General features: G+C 40.4%; 1 protein-coding gene across 2 annotated transcripts in view; it reads left to right on the top strand.

Annotated features, from left to right (window-relative positions):
- Positions 1 to 9,050: 9,050 nt before the first annotated feature.
- SOCS5 (suppressor of cytokine signaling 5) overlaps positions 9,051 to 15,968 on the top strand; it is a 138,467-nt gene continuing 131,549 nt past the window's right edge. The window contains exon 1 of one of the 2 annotated variants that reach the window (XM_006839423.1): positions 9,051 to 9,216. The gene's annotated coding sequence lies outside the window, so the exon portion shown is untranslated. The remainder of the gene's footprint in view (positions 9,217 to 15,968) is intronic. The other variant, XM_006839424.1, reaches the window with a different exon arrangement.

Here is a 15,968-nt window from a genome sequence, read left to right on the forward strand (position 1 = left end):
TGGTCTGGTCATATATCTTCAACGCTTTAAGCTTCCATTGTCTCAGCTGTGTTAAACAAGAATAATAAATAGCTGACCTCTTAGTATTGTTGTGAGGAATAAATAAGATCCTAGAGGTTGTATCAATTTGAACCTGTAAAGTGGTATACAACATAAAGCATTCTAATTATTATTACCTTAGAATTCCTCTCAGATAACTGCCTCAAATGCATTATTTAGGAAAAGTACTAACTTGAATGCCATATGGAGTCCTTGTTGACACTGCAGATGTTGGTGAATTTTAGAATCTAAAAGAACAAAAGATCTGAAGCAATACCAGGCAAATTAGCCTCTCTTTAGCTTTTTCTTCGAAATCTCCTATTATATGAATACCAAACCCAAAATGGCAGGCTAAATATTATAGAAAATTACATCATTTGAAGCATTGAAATTCTGTATATCCAAGTCCCTTTTTGGAGAGCATGCGTTTATTCCCTCCAAAGACAACTGCCAATGAATTTAATGCTATAAGATTAATTATAGTTATTTCCTTGAGGACCAAGTAAAATAATTTAAATCTTATAACTTTTATTTTAAATGACACAGAGAGCCAGGGAAATATGAAAATCTCAGAAGAGTCACAAAAGATACGCAATCCATTTTCATGGTCACAGTCTCTCTTGAATTAACAGAAAACTACACTTGATCTTGCCTCTAATTCTGAAGATATGGTCATATTGATAAGTGTAGAGGAACAGATGTAACAAATATACACAGAATCATGACAACTGCATTTGCAGACCCATCAGTTTGGGAAGGCCTGTCCTGCTTACATGTGCCATCTGTAAGACTTCTCTTTGCATCCTGTCAAATCAAACCTCTTCTCTACACACACATAAGCAACAGGGATTTTGCAAAATATACGGATGGCATCTGTCCTCCTAGCTTTTGTTTACACACCACTCACTCACGAAAAATGTCCTGGTGCAAGGTAAGCATTTTGTGTCTTGAAATTGTATCTATGTCTATTGGAAACTGTACACAGGGTCACTATGAATCAGAACTGACTCAATGGCACGTAACAATGTAAGATTGTGCACTACCTTACATTCATTTGAACAATGTCTGATTGCACATACGTCTGTAGTTCCAACCCCCATAAAACCTATTATATTAAAAATATGAGGTCCATACAATGGTGTGGAATACCAAATGCTACTCTGTAATGTATAACAAAATATTATTATTACTGTATTATAATGTTAAAGATGCTCTAATATATCTGGCAGTGTCTCTTTAATGTTTCATATGCATAGAGAGATAGACAATATACTAAGACAAACATTTGAGTAACTGATATCAGATACAAACTATACCTAATTGTTCTGATTTACATACAAGGTTGACATAAAGACAGAATTAGGGACAAAACTTGTCAGTAACATAGAGACTGCTTATAAATAAAACAGTGTTTGCGCAATGTCGAAATCACATAACATCTGATTTCACAGACCATAGTGGCACTGTGGGTTAATGGGTCAGACTGCAAAACCCTTTGAACTGCAAGGTCGCTGGTTCAAGCTTACCGGCTGATCCTTGGAAACCCTACATAGGTATGGTCGCTATGGGTTAGAACTGACTCTACGGCACTTAACAACCACAACATCATGGATGTTAAGAAATGCATGACTGTACATATAAGAGAGGTTAAACAAATTAGTGGATAATGGAATTCTTCCACGAATTTTTTGAAGTTCCGACATCAATATCATGGAGGCAGTGAGACAAAAAAATACTTCATTATCTATGCATATCCATTAGATTACTCAAAGCTGTTTAAGAGCAGTCCATTTGATATTCTGAACTTAGATTTTTAAAATTTCTTTCTTGAGAATAATCCTGTCTCAAGATTACTCATCAAGCCTTAGGAACTTTAAGACATTGACAGAATATCACTCAAGCAGGTTCAGAACTGATCAGAAGACCCAATATGTTCCTAGGAATACCTGCATCTAGGTTCAAATCCAGAGTGGTCTTGGTTCACTAGTTGGCCTAAACCAATGTCACACGTTTCACCCTTGAGGCAGGGGGTAGGGGACATCACTCCTTACACCAAGCCATTGTTCCCAGAGGAAAATGAGAATCTGTGGTCAGTAGGACTTAAGGCCTTTACAGGTAGGTATTCAGGGACCAAATGCACAAATAACTTCATCAAGTATTATTTTTCAGTTAAGAAGGAATTCTGGATGTATTCTGAGGATAGAGTCTAAGTCTTACCAGCTACCAAGTTAAAAAAAAGAAAAGTAAAACGTAATGGACAAAGGGAGACTGAGATCTCCATGAGACATTTTAAAAATGGAAGATTATTTCTATTAAAGCTGGGGAAGTAGAATAGACACTTTTCGAGATTTTTTTGATAGGTTTATAATTTGTAGATTTTTCTGATAATCGATGAAGAGAGTTTTAGAGTGATCAAAACTTTTCTGGGTCGGTATTTGCTGCAACTTGTTAGTCTCATGTTTTCCTTTTAAGTGTTTCCTCTCTTTTTGTAATTAAGAAAACAAACATTCTCTGCAAACATGGAACAGAACCAAAGAGGAGTACTATGTGGAAGGATAATTGTACTTTCTAACTAAAAGGCGCTCTGGTAGCATAGCGGTTACGAATCAGGCTGCGAACCACAAGGTCAGCAGTTAGAAACTACCAGCTGTTCCGCGGGAGAAAGATGAGGCTTTCTGCTCCCCTAAAGATTTAGAGTCTCAGAAACCCTGTACAGGATCACCATGAGTCGGAACCGACTCCCCGGCACATAACAACAACAACAATTAATAGTAATATGACTGGACTAACTTCTTAAGATACAAGTCATATAGCTGAGTGATTTTCAAAATGGCAGCCCTCATTGCACGATCACTTGTACATATATGTTCTCTCAAAGACCTCATGTAAATAAAGTGTCCTAGGATTCTTTCATACTGGTTTTACTTACCTGGAATTTATTAAGTAAGGAAAGGTCTTCTAGGATAGAAGGAAATAGCATAAAGATAGAAAATTTACTCTAATGGCTTGGCTATAAGGCACATTTGCAAATATCTATCCATATTACCAACTCCTAAACCTATTTTACAAAAGCAAATATGGGAAGATGAAATAATTACTAAAGAAAACAAAAAGAAGTAGCGCTAATACATGATGGCTAAGGAGTCCTGGGGCTAGTGTAACACTAGAGTTGTTTGAGGCAAGACACACCTTACAGATGCTCAACTCCAATCTCATCATTCCCATCTGAGGCCTCATTCCAGAGATGGTTCTAAATGCTGAAATAAGAACACAGGTGTATTTAGAAAAGCAAAGATATAATTTATAGGTTAAAGAATGAGGATTATTCTTAATGGAATGTGAATGTCAATCCATGAAAAACTGAGGTCCTAATTTAAAAAACTAGTCACACTATCTTAGAACATTAATTTGGAAGCTTTTATTACAGTGTTTAGTAGACTTCTGGGAATTTATCCTAAGCATAAACCTTAATACATATATACCAGATTATTCATTACAGCATTGCTTATAATGAACAGCGAAGATTAGCAACAACTCTGTTCATCAACAGAGGGGGAATGGTGAAATAAGTCCCAGCATATCCTGCAGGGTAATGCTATGCAGCTGTTAAAGAGAATGAGCAAGCCCTCTCTGTGCTGACTCTAATATGAATGATCTCCAAGACATAGTGTTAAAGAGAAAAGCAAGATGCAGATTGGAGGATAACATGGCAACTCTTGTTTAAGAAGGGGGGAAGGTAAATAATGTAAGAATTACTTGTATTTGCATGAAGAAACACTGGAGGGATACACATAGAAACCAATACAAATCATTATCTTCACCTGGAGGTGGGTGGATAGAGAATTGCGTGGATCGTTCAGGGTAAGAGAAGAGATTTTGTCATTAGATACCTTATTCTTTTGTTTTGTGTTTTGAAACACATAACTGTATTATCTGGTCAGTATAAGCAAATAAATGCCAAAAGGAAAGAAGAAAAAAGCTTAAAAGAGTCAGACAGGGGCCATATGGAAATTTATCAAAGTTATAGTTACAGTTATTAAAATGAAACAATGGAACCCATCCTCAACCATACTGTTGATAGGGTTCGAGAAGGGGATTAGCAGAAGTCTGGACCATATAGATTTCCATTATCATTAGCTGAGCCTTGCCTCTTTCCAATATCATTATGGATATTTTCCCATACCATTCTTTCTTACTATTATGTTTTTTCTTTCTTTTTAAGTATTTTATTGTGTTTTTGGTGAAGGTTTACCCAGCAGTTTAGGTTCCCATTCAACAATTTCTATATAAGTTGTTCAGTGGCATTTGTTACATTCTTCAGTTGTTCAGTGGCATTTGTTACATTCTTCAGTTTTCATTATTTTAATTGTGGTTGTTCCATTTTCTTTTCTTATAAAGATATAACAAACCAGAGATCCTGGAAGATGCTGCTGGCAACTATTGTTGATAAGTGCCATCAACTTGGTTCTGACTAACAGCCACCGGATATAGGGTTGCTGAGGCTTTTAAATTGTTTTTGAGAGCAGAAACCGTCATCTTTCTTCCATGGAGTGGCTGTGGGCTTGAACCAGCAACCTTGTGGTTCATAATCTTGTGCTTATCCTACAAAGCTTGCAACTGTTATCTTTTATTTATTCATAAAGAGTTAAGTTAAAGCTTTACCTAGAATGTAGATTATTGCACATATACTTAAGAATGCCAGTAAAGTTCCCCAATGATCTTCTCAAGAGGGTGGGACTCCTGGGTCAATCCATTTGACTGGGTTAGGGGCTCCTCTTTGATGCTCTTAAAGTAACCTGTGGAGAGATCTATCTTTGTGGGGAAAACATTTTACGGAAATTACCTGGGCATGAGGCAGTCTTACCTCTCTAGGTTGGGAGTTGTTTTTTGAGAGTAAGGACAATGTCTTATTCATTGAGCTTTGCATTTTCAGAGCCTGGCACAGTGCCTGCCATAGAATTAGCTCTCAATAAACTGACCCTTCATCTACCTAATTGCTTAGGCCAAAATCCTAGGAGTCATCCTTCATGCCTTTCCCTCGTTTGCCCCATTAAACCCATTAGTATGATGACTCAGGTTTACCTGCAAAATGTATCCCTTAACCTATGACTTTACCATTTTCAGCATTACCATTCTAATCCAGGAGTCCTGGTGTGGCATTGTGGGTTAATGCACTGGACTGCAAAGTCAGTTTGAACCACAAGGTCAGTGGTTCAAGCTCACCAGCTGCTCCTTGGAAACCCTATACAGGGTCGCTATGGGTTGGAACTGACTTGATGGCACTTAAAAACAAACAGACAAAGTCCAATCCAGACCACCAACATTTCTTGTCTGGACCATCTCTGATCTGCTTGCTTCTGGTCTTCTCTCTCCATGGAATGGGAGAGTCAACTCTTTCAGGAGCCTGAGGTAGAAGACTGGATTATTGCTAGAACTGTGGAGAGTGACACACATTCAAAGCAGTGTGATCAGCCACCATCTTTGAACAGGGCACTGTTGTTAATGACTCTGCTATTCAATAGATTTGGTTGCTGTGCAATGCACACACTGCTCTCGTTTTCTAAGAGGGAGATTACATTTCTAGTAAGGAGTTGTCCCACACTTTTGCCTGTCCCAGTTATTGTTTTGGTCCTTCAACAGTCTGCAAATTCAGATCCATTTCGGTTTCACTTCATTGGCCAAGACAGAACCAGGAAAAACCAGTTCAAAGCTCTGGTTAAAAACAACTGATTGGCAGCAAGAAAAGCTACCATAGTTTCAGTTTGTTTCAGAAGCCAGTGTTAGATGTACCAGTATTTTAGTCATTTAAGAGTTCTCCTCCATTCAAAGGCATACTGACATACTCCCTCCCCAATCCACCATTATACCACATGGGTTACTTCACCCATCTGTAGTAGCTCAGACAATAAAGGTACTTGAAGAATACAATATGACTCATTGCTGAACAAGAAATCTTTCCTTATTGATTGATCTTAGGCGTATGGCCAATTTGGACTTCCGTTTGGCATCATTCCCTCAGCATCACTTCTGAATTGTCCTTTCAGAGCTAAGCTTAAAACTTACTTTGTACAAGAAGCCATTTTTAATTTGAGAGGAAGAGGTGAAGTCTGATACCTATATTCCCACACAGTGTGGATGCATCCACCATGAGTATACACCACTATATTTTACTAAGTATGACCCTGAAAATGGGGATAATAAAACCCACCTGGAAGGGTCATGTGGATTAAGTCAGATGATGTTGTTAAGTGTTGTCAAATTGATTTTTACTTATAGTGACTCTGTATAGGGTTTCCGAGGAGCACATGGTGGATTTGAACAGCCAACCTTGTGGTTCAAATTGACCTTGTGGTCCAAATAAATCAGATAGCAATGTGAAAATGCTGACTATAGTTCAACAAATGGCAGATTTCTTGTCAACCCTGACTACGCTTTCTGAATTATTTCGTGTATGCTCTAAGTTTCTTGAAGGTAAAAAGCATTTGTTCCTGTGCTCTGTACTCCCACCCTAACAAATACAACACCATATCTGTCCTTAGGAGACTCTGTACCATGATGTTTAGAAAGCTGGTAGGTCAACAGTAAGACTGAAAAAGATTCATGCAATAAATACTAAGATGAGAAGAGAGCATTCTAGAGAAATGTAAAAGCTTTTTTTTACCTTTCCTTTTTCCATCTGTTAAAAAACTGATTATTTTAAAAAAAGGACAGAAGGTCTCATCCTGAGAGTGTGATGCTAATGTCTATGTGCTGATACACCTGGAATCGATTCATGCCAGCTGGGAGAGGTGCCTAAGTTCTCAGTGTTTTACTATTGTGGTTTCCTAGGTTGGGCAGCTGGCTGCCTAATAGTGATAAAAACCATAGTAATACTTCAAAATCATGTGCTGCCCTTTGCCAGGATTTGGATTTAGATAAAACTGGCAACATCTCATTCCCTGTTGGGTGAAATACTCAAGGGCCTAGAGATACACAGTGGAATGGCAATGGTTACCTTCTCCTGTACGTTTCATCCTGGCAATTCACCCAGAGTTCTCAGGGTGCAAAACTCATCGTTGGAAACAAAGCACAATTTTAAACTGCCCACATGTACCTAGCACTGTCAAGTAAACAGGTGTATCTAAGGCATGGCAAGTATGGCTCGTGCCCTGGGTGCCACGTGAAAGGGGCGTCAGTGAGCAGTTATCTATTCACCACTGCAGTTTCTATCGCCAGTTGTGAATCATTCAGTAATTTAAAACTAAGTGCCATAGATGCTTTTTTCCCCCATAGATATGCAGCTGCAAGTAAAGTAGTTACTTATGAAGCAGCTACTTTCACACACGGGGCACAGCAGCATGGAATCCCAGGCCTGCAAAGGACCAAAAAGGGGATCTTGTTCATAATTCTGATTCTTGCCTGGTGATATCGTTGCCACTATACTCAAATGAAGTTCACTGACCTTAATCCCATATACCAACCACTCTTAATCATGACCCTGATCCTATGTAAGGGAGATTGCTATGGGCACAGCATGCAGTATTTTTCAAATTTTTTGTTGTTAAGTGCCATAGAGTCTGTTTCCATTCATAGGGACCCTGTACAGGGTTTCTGAGGAAAGGCTGGTCAGTTGGAACCACTGACCTTGTGGGTAGCAGCCTAGTGCTTATCCTACAGCACTACAGCAGCACTCCATGTTTCATTTTGCAAGAGAGAAATAATCTGAGAAGGAGGCCAGGAATGGAGTTCCGTCCAAACCAATCTTTCAGTCCTGTACTTATTATCCTACAGTGCGACACCAGGACTCTAGGGCAGTTCTACCCTGTCCCATAATAGGGTCACTATGAGCTAGAATCCATACATGTGACAATTTAAGTTTTTTGAGGGTATATGAATTCTGATTTCCATCTGTCATATTGAGGTTCAGGGGAGATGTCCAACTGACATTCTCCTAGGCAGATATGGGCTTCATTAAATGTACACTCAACAGTATAAAGCTAATGGGTAGCTCACCTACTATGCAGAACGACCATGTATTTACTGAGAAGATGGAGAATCAGACCCCAAATCAAAAGAAAATAGTCAGAAAAGTCAACTAAAGAGAAAGACAATCCAATTTATGGTGTCAGGAAAACAGGGACGGGGGCACACTGGGCAGGAGAAAACGCTTCAAGTACGTGGTGCTCAGAATCTATGGCTGCAGAGATGAAGAGGACTAAAGCGTGAACTATGAACTTGGTCATATGGAGGTCACTGGTAGCCATAACGAGGGCATTTTCAGTAGACTTTGGGAAGAATACTTTTAGTCTGTACTTAAGCTATGAACTGAAACAAGGCCGAGAGCTTAAACAGTACCTCAAGCAATTTTTTTGTTGTTTGATCAAGGGTATGTCTAATATTTAAGAAGAGGCAGTTGTTTGTGAATGACAAGGTTTCTAAAAGGCCGGACAGGAAGAATCTGACGTCCTGCAGGCGTCACAATCCCTCCTGTGCTGCTTCTCTTTACCCCTTCAGTCATTTCTAGGAGAAAGTTCTTCCATAAAAAGTGCGGGCAAAAAGGAAAATGCAGAACTTCTCCATTAGATTTATTTTTTTAACAGTTGGGACAGGGTATGGGATGGCCGTGGTGGCCGTGTGCTGTAGGTAGAGTCACTTGGTTTAAATCAGGAACTCGACTCCCCGTGGATCTTGGAATTTGGAGCTCGGGAGACTCATTCACATTTTCCTACCCTGAACTCCCGCCCTCCATTCAGCATTTTCCTTTCCTTTTCTATGACAGGGTTTAAAACTAGGACAAAGCTTTGCCTTTTCTCCCACCTTAGATTGACCTCCCACCCGGCTAGCCCACCGAAGGTCCCTCCCCTACCACGTGACCTTCCTCAGCCGCGTGACTCGCCGCGTTGACCCCTCCCCTCGGTCCCACAGCCCATTTTCCCCTCCTCCTCCCGAACCCACGTGACAGCCTCTCTCTCACCTAACTGGCTCCTCCCTTTCCCCGTCCGGAACCGGCAGCCGTCGCAGCTGCCCGACTCCAAAATGGCAGCCGCGTACTGCGAGCACCCGAGCTGCTGGACCTCTCGGACTCCCGGGCCGCCCCCCTATCGCTCCCTGCCCCCCTCCTTCGGCCTTCACCTATACGCCTCCGGATTGGCCGATAAGAATCCCGCCCCTTCAAGGCCCCGCCTGCTATTGGTCACGGTAGGCTGCCCTTCAGAGAGGCGTGCCCCCGCCCGCCCCCCGCCCCGGGAGGTATTTTCCATTCCGGTGGGGGTTGGGGGGAGGGGGAGGGGAAAAGGGTGTAGAGGGGGAGGTGGCCGGGGAAGGGGGTGGGGGCCTGGCGGGGGCATCCGGCGGAGCTGGGGTCCCCGGGCTCCGTCCGGAGGAAGCAGGACTTCGCTCGCTTGGCAGTTGAAGGGGACTGGACGGGGCCAGCAGGCAGGCGGGCGGACTTGCTCTCTCGGTGACTGCGCCGTCCGGGCCCGTCCTGCCTGGCCGCAGGTGCTCCTGGATGAGGCCGCCTCGCGCGCCCCGACCGGTGAGTGTCTCTGCGACTCGGGACCGCTCCAGTGTCTCTTTCGCGGCCCCCGCGACGCGGTTAGCGGCCGCCTCTGTCCCCCGGGTGCCCACGCCCGGCGCAGTCCGCCTCTGGCCGGTGCCTCCACACCCCGGGTGGAGACAGCGCCGGCCCTTGGGCCGGGATGGGCCGGCTGGGAAGAGGACAGCGAACCCGGGCCCCGAGCCCGGTGCCCTCCGCGCCTTGCGTCCTTGCACTTAGTAGGCTTTCAGTATTTTTCTGGTTGGGAGAACGTAAAACACTTTAGGGTCGTCCCAGGGTAGTAGGAGAACGTTTGTGATCGGGGTCGTGGTGGGTGGGTGGGAAGCCACCGGAGCCCTCGTGGGGGCAGTTAAGGGAGCTGCAGGCACGAGGACACCAGCCAAGTTACTTTGGATTCCATTTGGGGGTCCTCAAGGTCGAGCATAAGAGATCTGGGGTGTGAGGGAGGAAAGTGGGGAGCGTTACATGGGGAAGCGACTGGAGCATCTACGTCGGTTTAACCTGAAGTAAAAAAGGATGCGGAGGCGGGTGCGGGGCAGACCCTCTGCAGATACGTGGGCTCCTAAAGATTCTTTGCTACTTCGGTTTGGGCATTCAAGTAGCAGAAGCGAAGTGACTATTTGGAGAGGGAGTTGCATTGAAAGACGGATGCTAAGAAGCAGTTTTAAGTACTCATCTTGGTTTGGTTCTGAACTTTTAGAAAACTGGAGGATCCAAGTCACAAAGTGATTTTTGACATTTTCTTTTGGCGTTGCAACAGAGAGGTGACTGGTTGGTTGCTTGACTCGGTTATCCTTTATAAATGTATGTATGTGTTTGATGGTACGCTTACTGAGAATTCTCATAGCTGTACCTTGAAATTCTTGTGGCAGCCTCCCCATCTATTAAGTGGTGGCTGACTTCCCAATTTGACATTCAGACTGACTGTGCTGTTCAGTTTTCATTCTAGAAGATTAATAAGTAATTCACATGCTTTCTTTCCCTTGCTTCTGATAGTTTCTTTACAAGGTCATGCAAAATAGAACTAGAAATTCGATGAACTTTGAAAGTATTTTTTAAAGTTTTGAACTACAAAGGAGATGTTAGTAAGCTAACAGTTCTAGAAAGCAATATTAAAATCAGTTTGAGTTGTCTAGCAGTTGGGAATCTTATTGTTGTTAGGTGGTTAATTTGAATAATCTTGCATTTACATAATACTCTTTTGAGAATGTGCATTTTAGAAAATGCACACTAGGATTACTGGCAGGCCACAGAGGTTCTTCGCATCACTCAGAAGAGCAAGCAAGCTAACAATTGCATAGCTAGATCTTTAAGCCTTTTACTGTTTTCTAACCACATGTGTGATATCTTAATAATTATTTACGTTTGTACTTTCTTCACATTTACAAAATGAAAGCGTGTTTTGTTAGAGAACATATTTTTTAAATTATCTTATTTTTCTCTTTAATTATCAATCAGAAAACATTATTGCAAAAAGGTGTTAATATTTTCAGTCGACACCTCCTTAGTTCTTAAATAACTAATGCATAATTATATTTTTGTGCCCTATTGTCCTTGGATTTTACTATTTGTCCTTAGGGAAAATGTACTGGCACACCAAACAGCAGTCTGAAATATTGAAACCTAATACCTTTTAACATTATAATAGCTTCTGCATTTTTCACCTTGAGAATCATCTGTAGCAAACTAATGGTCGAGAAGATTCTTGCCCACCTTCCCCTCCCTCCCGGATCAACTTTGTTTAACTGTTTTCTCCTTTTGCAGAACTAAGGAAAAATATACACTTAGTGGCTATGAAATAATAGTAGTAATTAAGCAGAATTAGAATGGGAAGCTTGGGGAAAAAATGTATATGTATGAGTCACATTTCTTTAGAGCTGAAAGAGTAGAACATGAGATGATTCTTTTTCAGATCAGGAAACCAAGGGCCAGAACAGCTGAAGGGACTAAATTACTGCCTTGTTAGTGGCAGAGCCAGAATTGATGTGCAGATCACTGGACTCTATAGAGTTTTTTTTCTACTGTATTCACATTCGCATTATTTCCAATGCATTCTAGTGCCAACTGTACCTGGATTTTGGCTAGTAATATTGTTTCCTTATAAGGATGGAGCCTTGTGTGGCATTGTGGACTCAGTACTTACTGCGAACTACGAGGTCCGCAGTTCCAATCCACCAGCTCCTCCTTGGAAACCTTATGCAGAACTGCTATGAGTTGGAACCTACTTGATGGCACTCAACAACAAGGATGGGAGCATTTGAGTTGAGTGACTGGTTTTCTATATGAAATGATGCAAAGTTGGATGAACTTTAATTGTAAGATTGGAAGCAACATGTAGCATTGTTAATGGAAACCCAGTGAAAAGTTGTTGCTGTCCAGTCTGACTCATACCACAGAGTAGGGTTTCCAAGGCTATAAATCTTTAGGGAAGCCGACTGCTGCATTACTTTACCTTGGAGTGACTGCTGGGTTTGAACCACTGTCCTTTGGTTAGCGCTTAATCCACCGGGCCATCAGCGCTCTTATTGGAAGAAAGAGATAAACTGTCATCTAGCTTAAAATAGGACCTAAATGAACTCTTGCTTTTATAGCTTTTTAGTCCTAAAAGTTAATTGTTTAAAAACAGTTAACAGATTTTCAGAATTTTAAAAAAACTCCTGTTTTTAAAATAAATGTAATGAAAATTATTTTTAGTAAATATGAAAGTTTTATTATAGTGATAAAATGGATTTTAATACCTTTTTTAAAAAGCAATAATAGAATTATATAATTGTGAAAACATAATTTATCTCCAAAGACTGGAGATTTGTATCTCAACCAGTTAAAAACATTAAAATCTAACTGTATATAACTTTCTGTTTTTTTGTTAAAGTGCCATCGAGTCAATTCTGACTCATAGTGACCCTGTATAGGGTTTCCAAGGAGCAACTGATGAGCTTGAACTGCCGACTTTGCAGTCCAAACCAACCTTGCAGTCTAGTGCTACACCAGGACTCCGTATGCAACTAGGGTTCTTCATAAGGACCTACCTCATGGGTGGTGGTTATTGGTTGCAGTGGAGTCGATTTTGATTTATGGCTACCCTTTGGTGCAGAGTAGAACTGTGCTCTATACAATTTTCAAGGCTGTGACTTTTCAGAAGCAGATCATGGGGCCTGTTTTCAGAGGCGCTTCTGGGTGGGTTTGAACTGCCAGCATTTCAGTTAGTAGTCATGCAATTAACCATTGTGTCCTCCAGGTATTCCCCTTTTCGGGTGAGGATTAAATACGCCTAGCATGAAGTGAGTGCAGTAAATATTTGCCATTATTCTCTCTTGTCCATTGAGAATACGTGAACACATGTATGGCCATTCATTTCCTTACTGTTGACTCAAGACAGTCACTTTTAGACTGCAAAAACATTCCTAGATAAAAATGATCACATAATAGTCTGCCTAAGGGACACTTAATATAAATGATGCATTCATGATTTTTTCCTTCCTTGTCTGCTTACTTTGGACGTAAAATTAGATCTGCATGTCAAGTTAAAGTGATTATGTCAGTTTTTCTGGATGTTACTGGGAGACCATTGTTGCAGCTACATGATGGCAGTCAAATTATTATTGATTGTGTAGATATTCTAGTGAGATGCATAAGTTCTAAAGGCCTACTGCACTAAGCTTGTTGTTTGTTAGGGGCTGTCAAGTGGGTTCTGACTTAATAGTACAACAGAACAAAACACAGCCTGGTCCTGTACCGTCCTCACAGTTGTTATGCTTGAGCCCATTGTTGCTGCCACTGTGCCTGTCCATCTTGTTGGGGGTCATTCTTCTTTTCACTGACCCTCCAGTTTACTAAACATGCTGTCTTTTCCTAGAGACTGGCCCTTCCTCCCATGTTCAAAGGATAAGAGATGATGTCTTGTCATCCTCACTTCTAAGGAGTATTTGGTTGTACTTTTTCCTACACAGATTTATTTGTTCTTTTGGCAGTCCATGGTGCTTTCAGTAATTCTTCACCAACACCATAATTCAAGTGCCTAGGTGAGGAAATCAGGAATTTATAAGGTTTATTAACTTGAGGGAGCTGTGGTAGCACAGTGGTTTAAGTGTTTGACCTGCTGCAATCCTTTCTTGATTTTTCTAATAAGTGAATATTGTGATGTCCTTATGAGTCAGAATTGACTCAATGGCAGTGGGTTTTGTGGCTTTTGGTTGGTTTACTCATTAAACTGTTAGTATGTGATACAATTTGCAATGCTAATCTTGTTGTGTAAGGTGATTAGGTGCAGTGGAGTCGATTCTGACTCATACTGACCCTGAACAGGGTTTCCCAGGAGCAGAAGGCCTCATCTTTCTCCGTGGAACAGCTGATAGTTTAGAACTGCTGACCTTGCGGTTTGCAGCCCAACTTGTAACCACTACGCTACCAGAGCTCCTTGTTGTGCCTAGTTCTCATTTATTTGCTATAACCCAAGTCCAAGTAGTGTCATGAACGTGTGGTTTAGTAAATGTCTTTGATGATGACAGTTTTGAGTCATTAGCTTCTTCAGTTTTTTTTTACTGATACTTCGTCATCTAAGGAATGGTAGATTTTTGTTCTTGGTGTTCTTTGCTTCTGCTTCCTCAGGTTCATCTATTGCTTTTATGGCAACTCTTCCCATTTATAGTCTGTTTTACTTTGATTCTCATGCATCTTTGCGGTCCTTTCTGGAATTATTATCTCCTGCTACAATATTCTAAACCGTCACTTTTATATTCTCTGATTATGTGTTAGATATTTGACTACATAGGTTAAGTGCTTGCTTTGTTAAATAATTTTTTTTAACATTAATTTTAATTATGCAAAAATACATTATGCTTAATATGCTTTAATTCCTGCTATTTTTAGTGTTTGATTGAAGCAAGACTATATTTATAAGTGTGGGATTCAAATCAGAAGCAAATTGCAATATAAGAGCATCTTTATTACATCAGCATTGTATTCTTGCTATTTTGTTTTAGATCACTGGCAGACATTCTATTGGTGGTTCTTCAGGTGGGAAATGCATGGATTAACTCTTTATCCTAAAGTGATGTTAGCAAGTCTAATGATTAACTCTTTATCCTAAAGTGATGTTAGCAAGTCTAAGTGAGTTACAATGACCTGTCTGAAATTTCCAGGATTGTGTTTTCCTCTCACTTAAATAGATTTAAAATGTTGTATATTTGTAACAAACATATATATGGTAAAACAATCAAACCATTTCAACGTTCTTCACATGTACAAGTACAATGCAGTGACATTGTGTTGTCATGTGGAACTGTCACCGTTTTCATTCCCAAAATTTTCTGTTATCCTTAACAGAAACTCAGTATACCCTAAACAGCGAGTCTCCTTTCCCCTTCCATCCTTCCTCGTCATGGTAACCAGTTACCTATTCTAGATATTTTCTATTAGTAGAAATCATCTAAAAAGTAAAATCATTTGTCCTTTTGTGACTGACATATTTCACTTAACATGATGCTTTGAAGGCAATGCAGAATTTTAATGTTTGAAAAGTAACCAACTCTTAATATTTTGATTAACTATTATACTTTTGTAAGGATTGTAACATTATCATAGTATATTGGACATTTACTGGTTTTATGACATGCTTCTAGGAATTTTGTAGAATCTAGGCATGCTGACCTTTTCCTCAGATCTATTATATAATCTAACTGTGCAACTTAAAATATTTAGTTGAATGTGGTTTCAGAAGACATCAGAACTAGCCACTGCTTTATTGTTGTTATTATTAAGCTGTAGTTTTGTTTTCCACTGATTTAAAAATAAGTGTAGCATTGTGGATTGATACTCATATTTTAAATTCATGGGTACAGTGACTATGAAAATGATTGTCTTGTCTGCAGTATCGATGTTAGTGAATGAAAGGCACTGTGAATTATTTGCCTTGCCCAACTTAATGAATTTTTCTAAGTTAGCCAACTATCTGACTTTTACGGAGGAAAAGGGCTTTTTGAATCTGCTGTGGTGCTGTTGGATAATCATTGGACTGCTAACTGCAAGGTTGGAAGTTTATAGCCATCAGCTACTTTTCAGAAACCTTATACAGGGTTACAGGGTTGCTGTGAGTTGGAACTGACTCTATGGCACACGTAACAACAACAGAGCAGAAGTCATCTTAAAAGGTAATTAGGCTGGACAGTTGGCTCCAGTTAATTGTGGGTAAATTTGCATCTGATTGCTTAGCTGAAAAGTGATTGCCTAGCTTTACTCTGCCTCTAGCTGAAAAAAATACTAAAGAATCAAAGCCATCATAATGTCACTGTTACAAAATGCAGTGTCCATAAGCATTTTACTTATTTACTAATACTCCATAAGCATTTCACTTATTGCTGTTTAATCAGATGTCAGGTAATAAGCAGTAATGAAA

The sequence above is a fragment of the Chrysochloris asiatica genome, unplaced genomic scaffold (genome assembly GCF_000296735.1).
Source record: "Chrysochloris asiatica unplaced genomic scaffold, ChrAsi1.0 scaffold00024, whole genome shotgun sequence".
Classification (NCBI taxonomy): Eukaryota; Metazoa; Chordata; class Mammalia; order Afrosoricida; family Chrysochloridae; genus Chrysochloris; species Chrysochloris asiatica.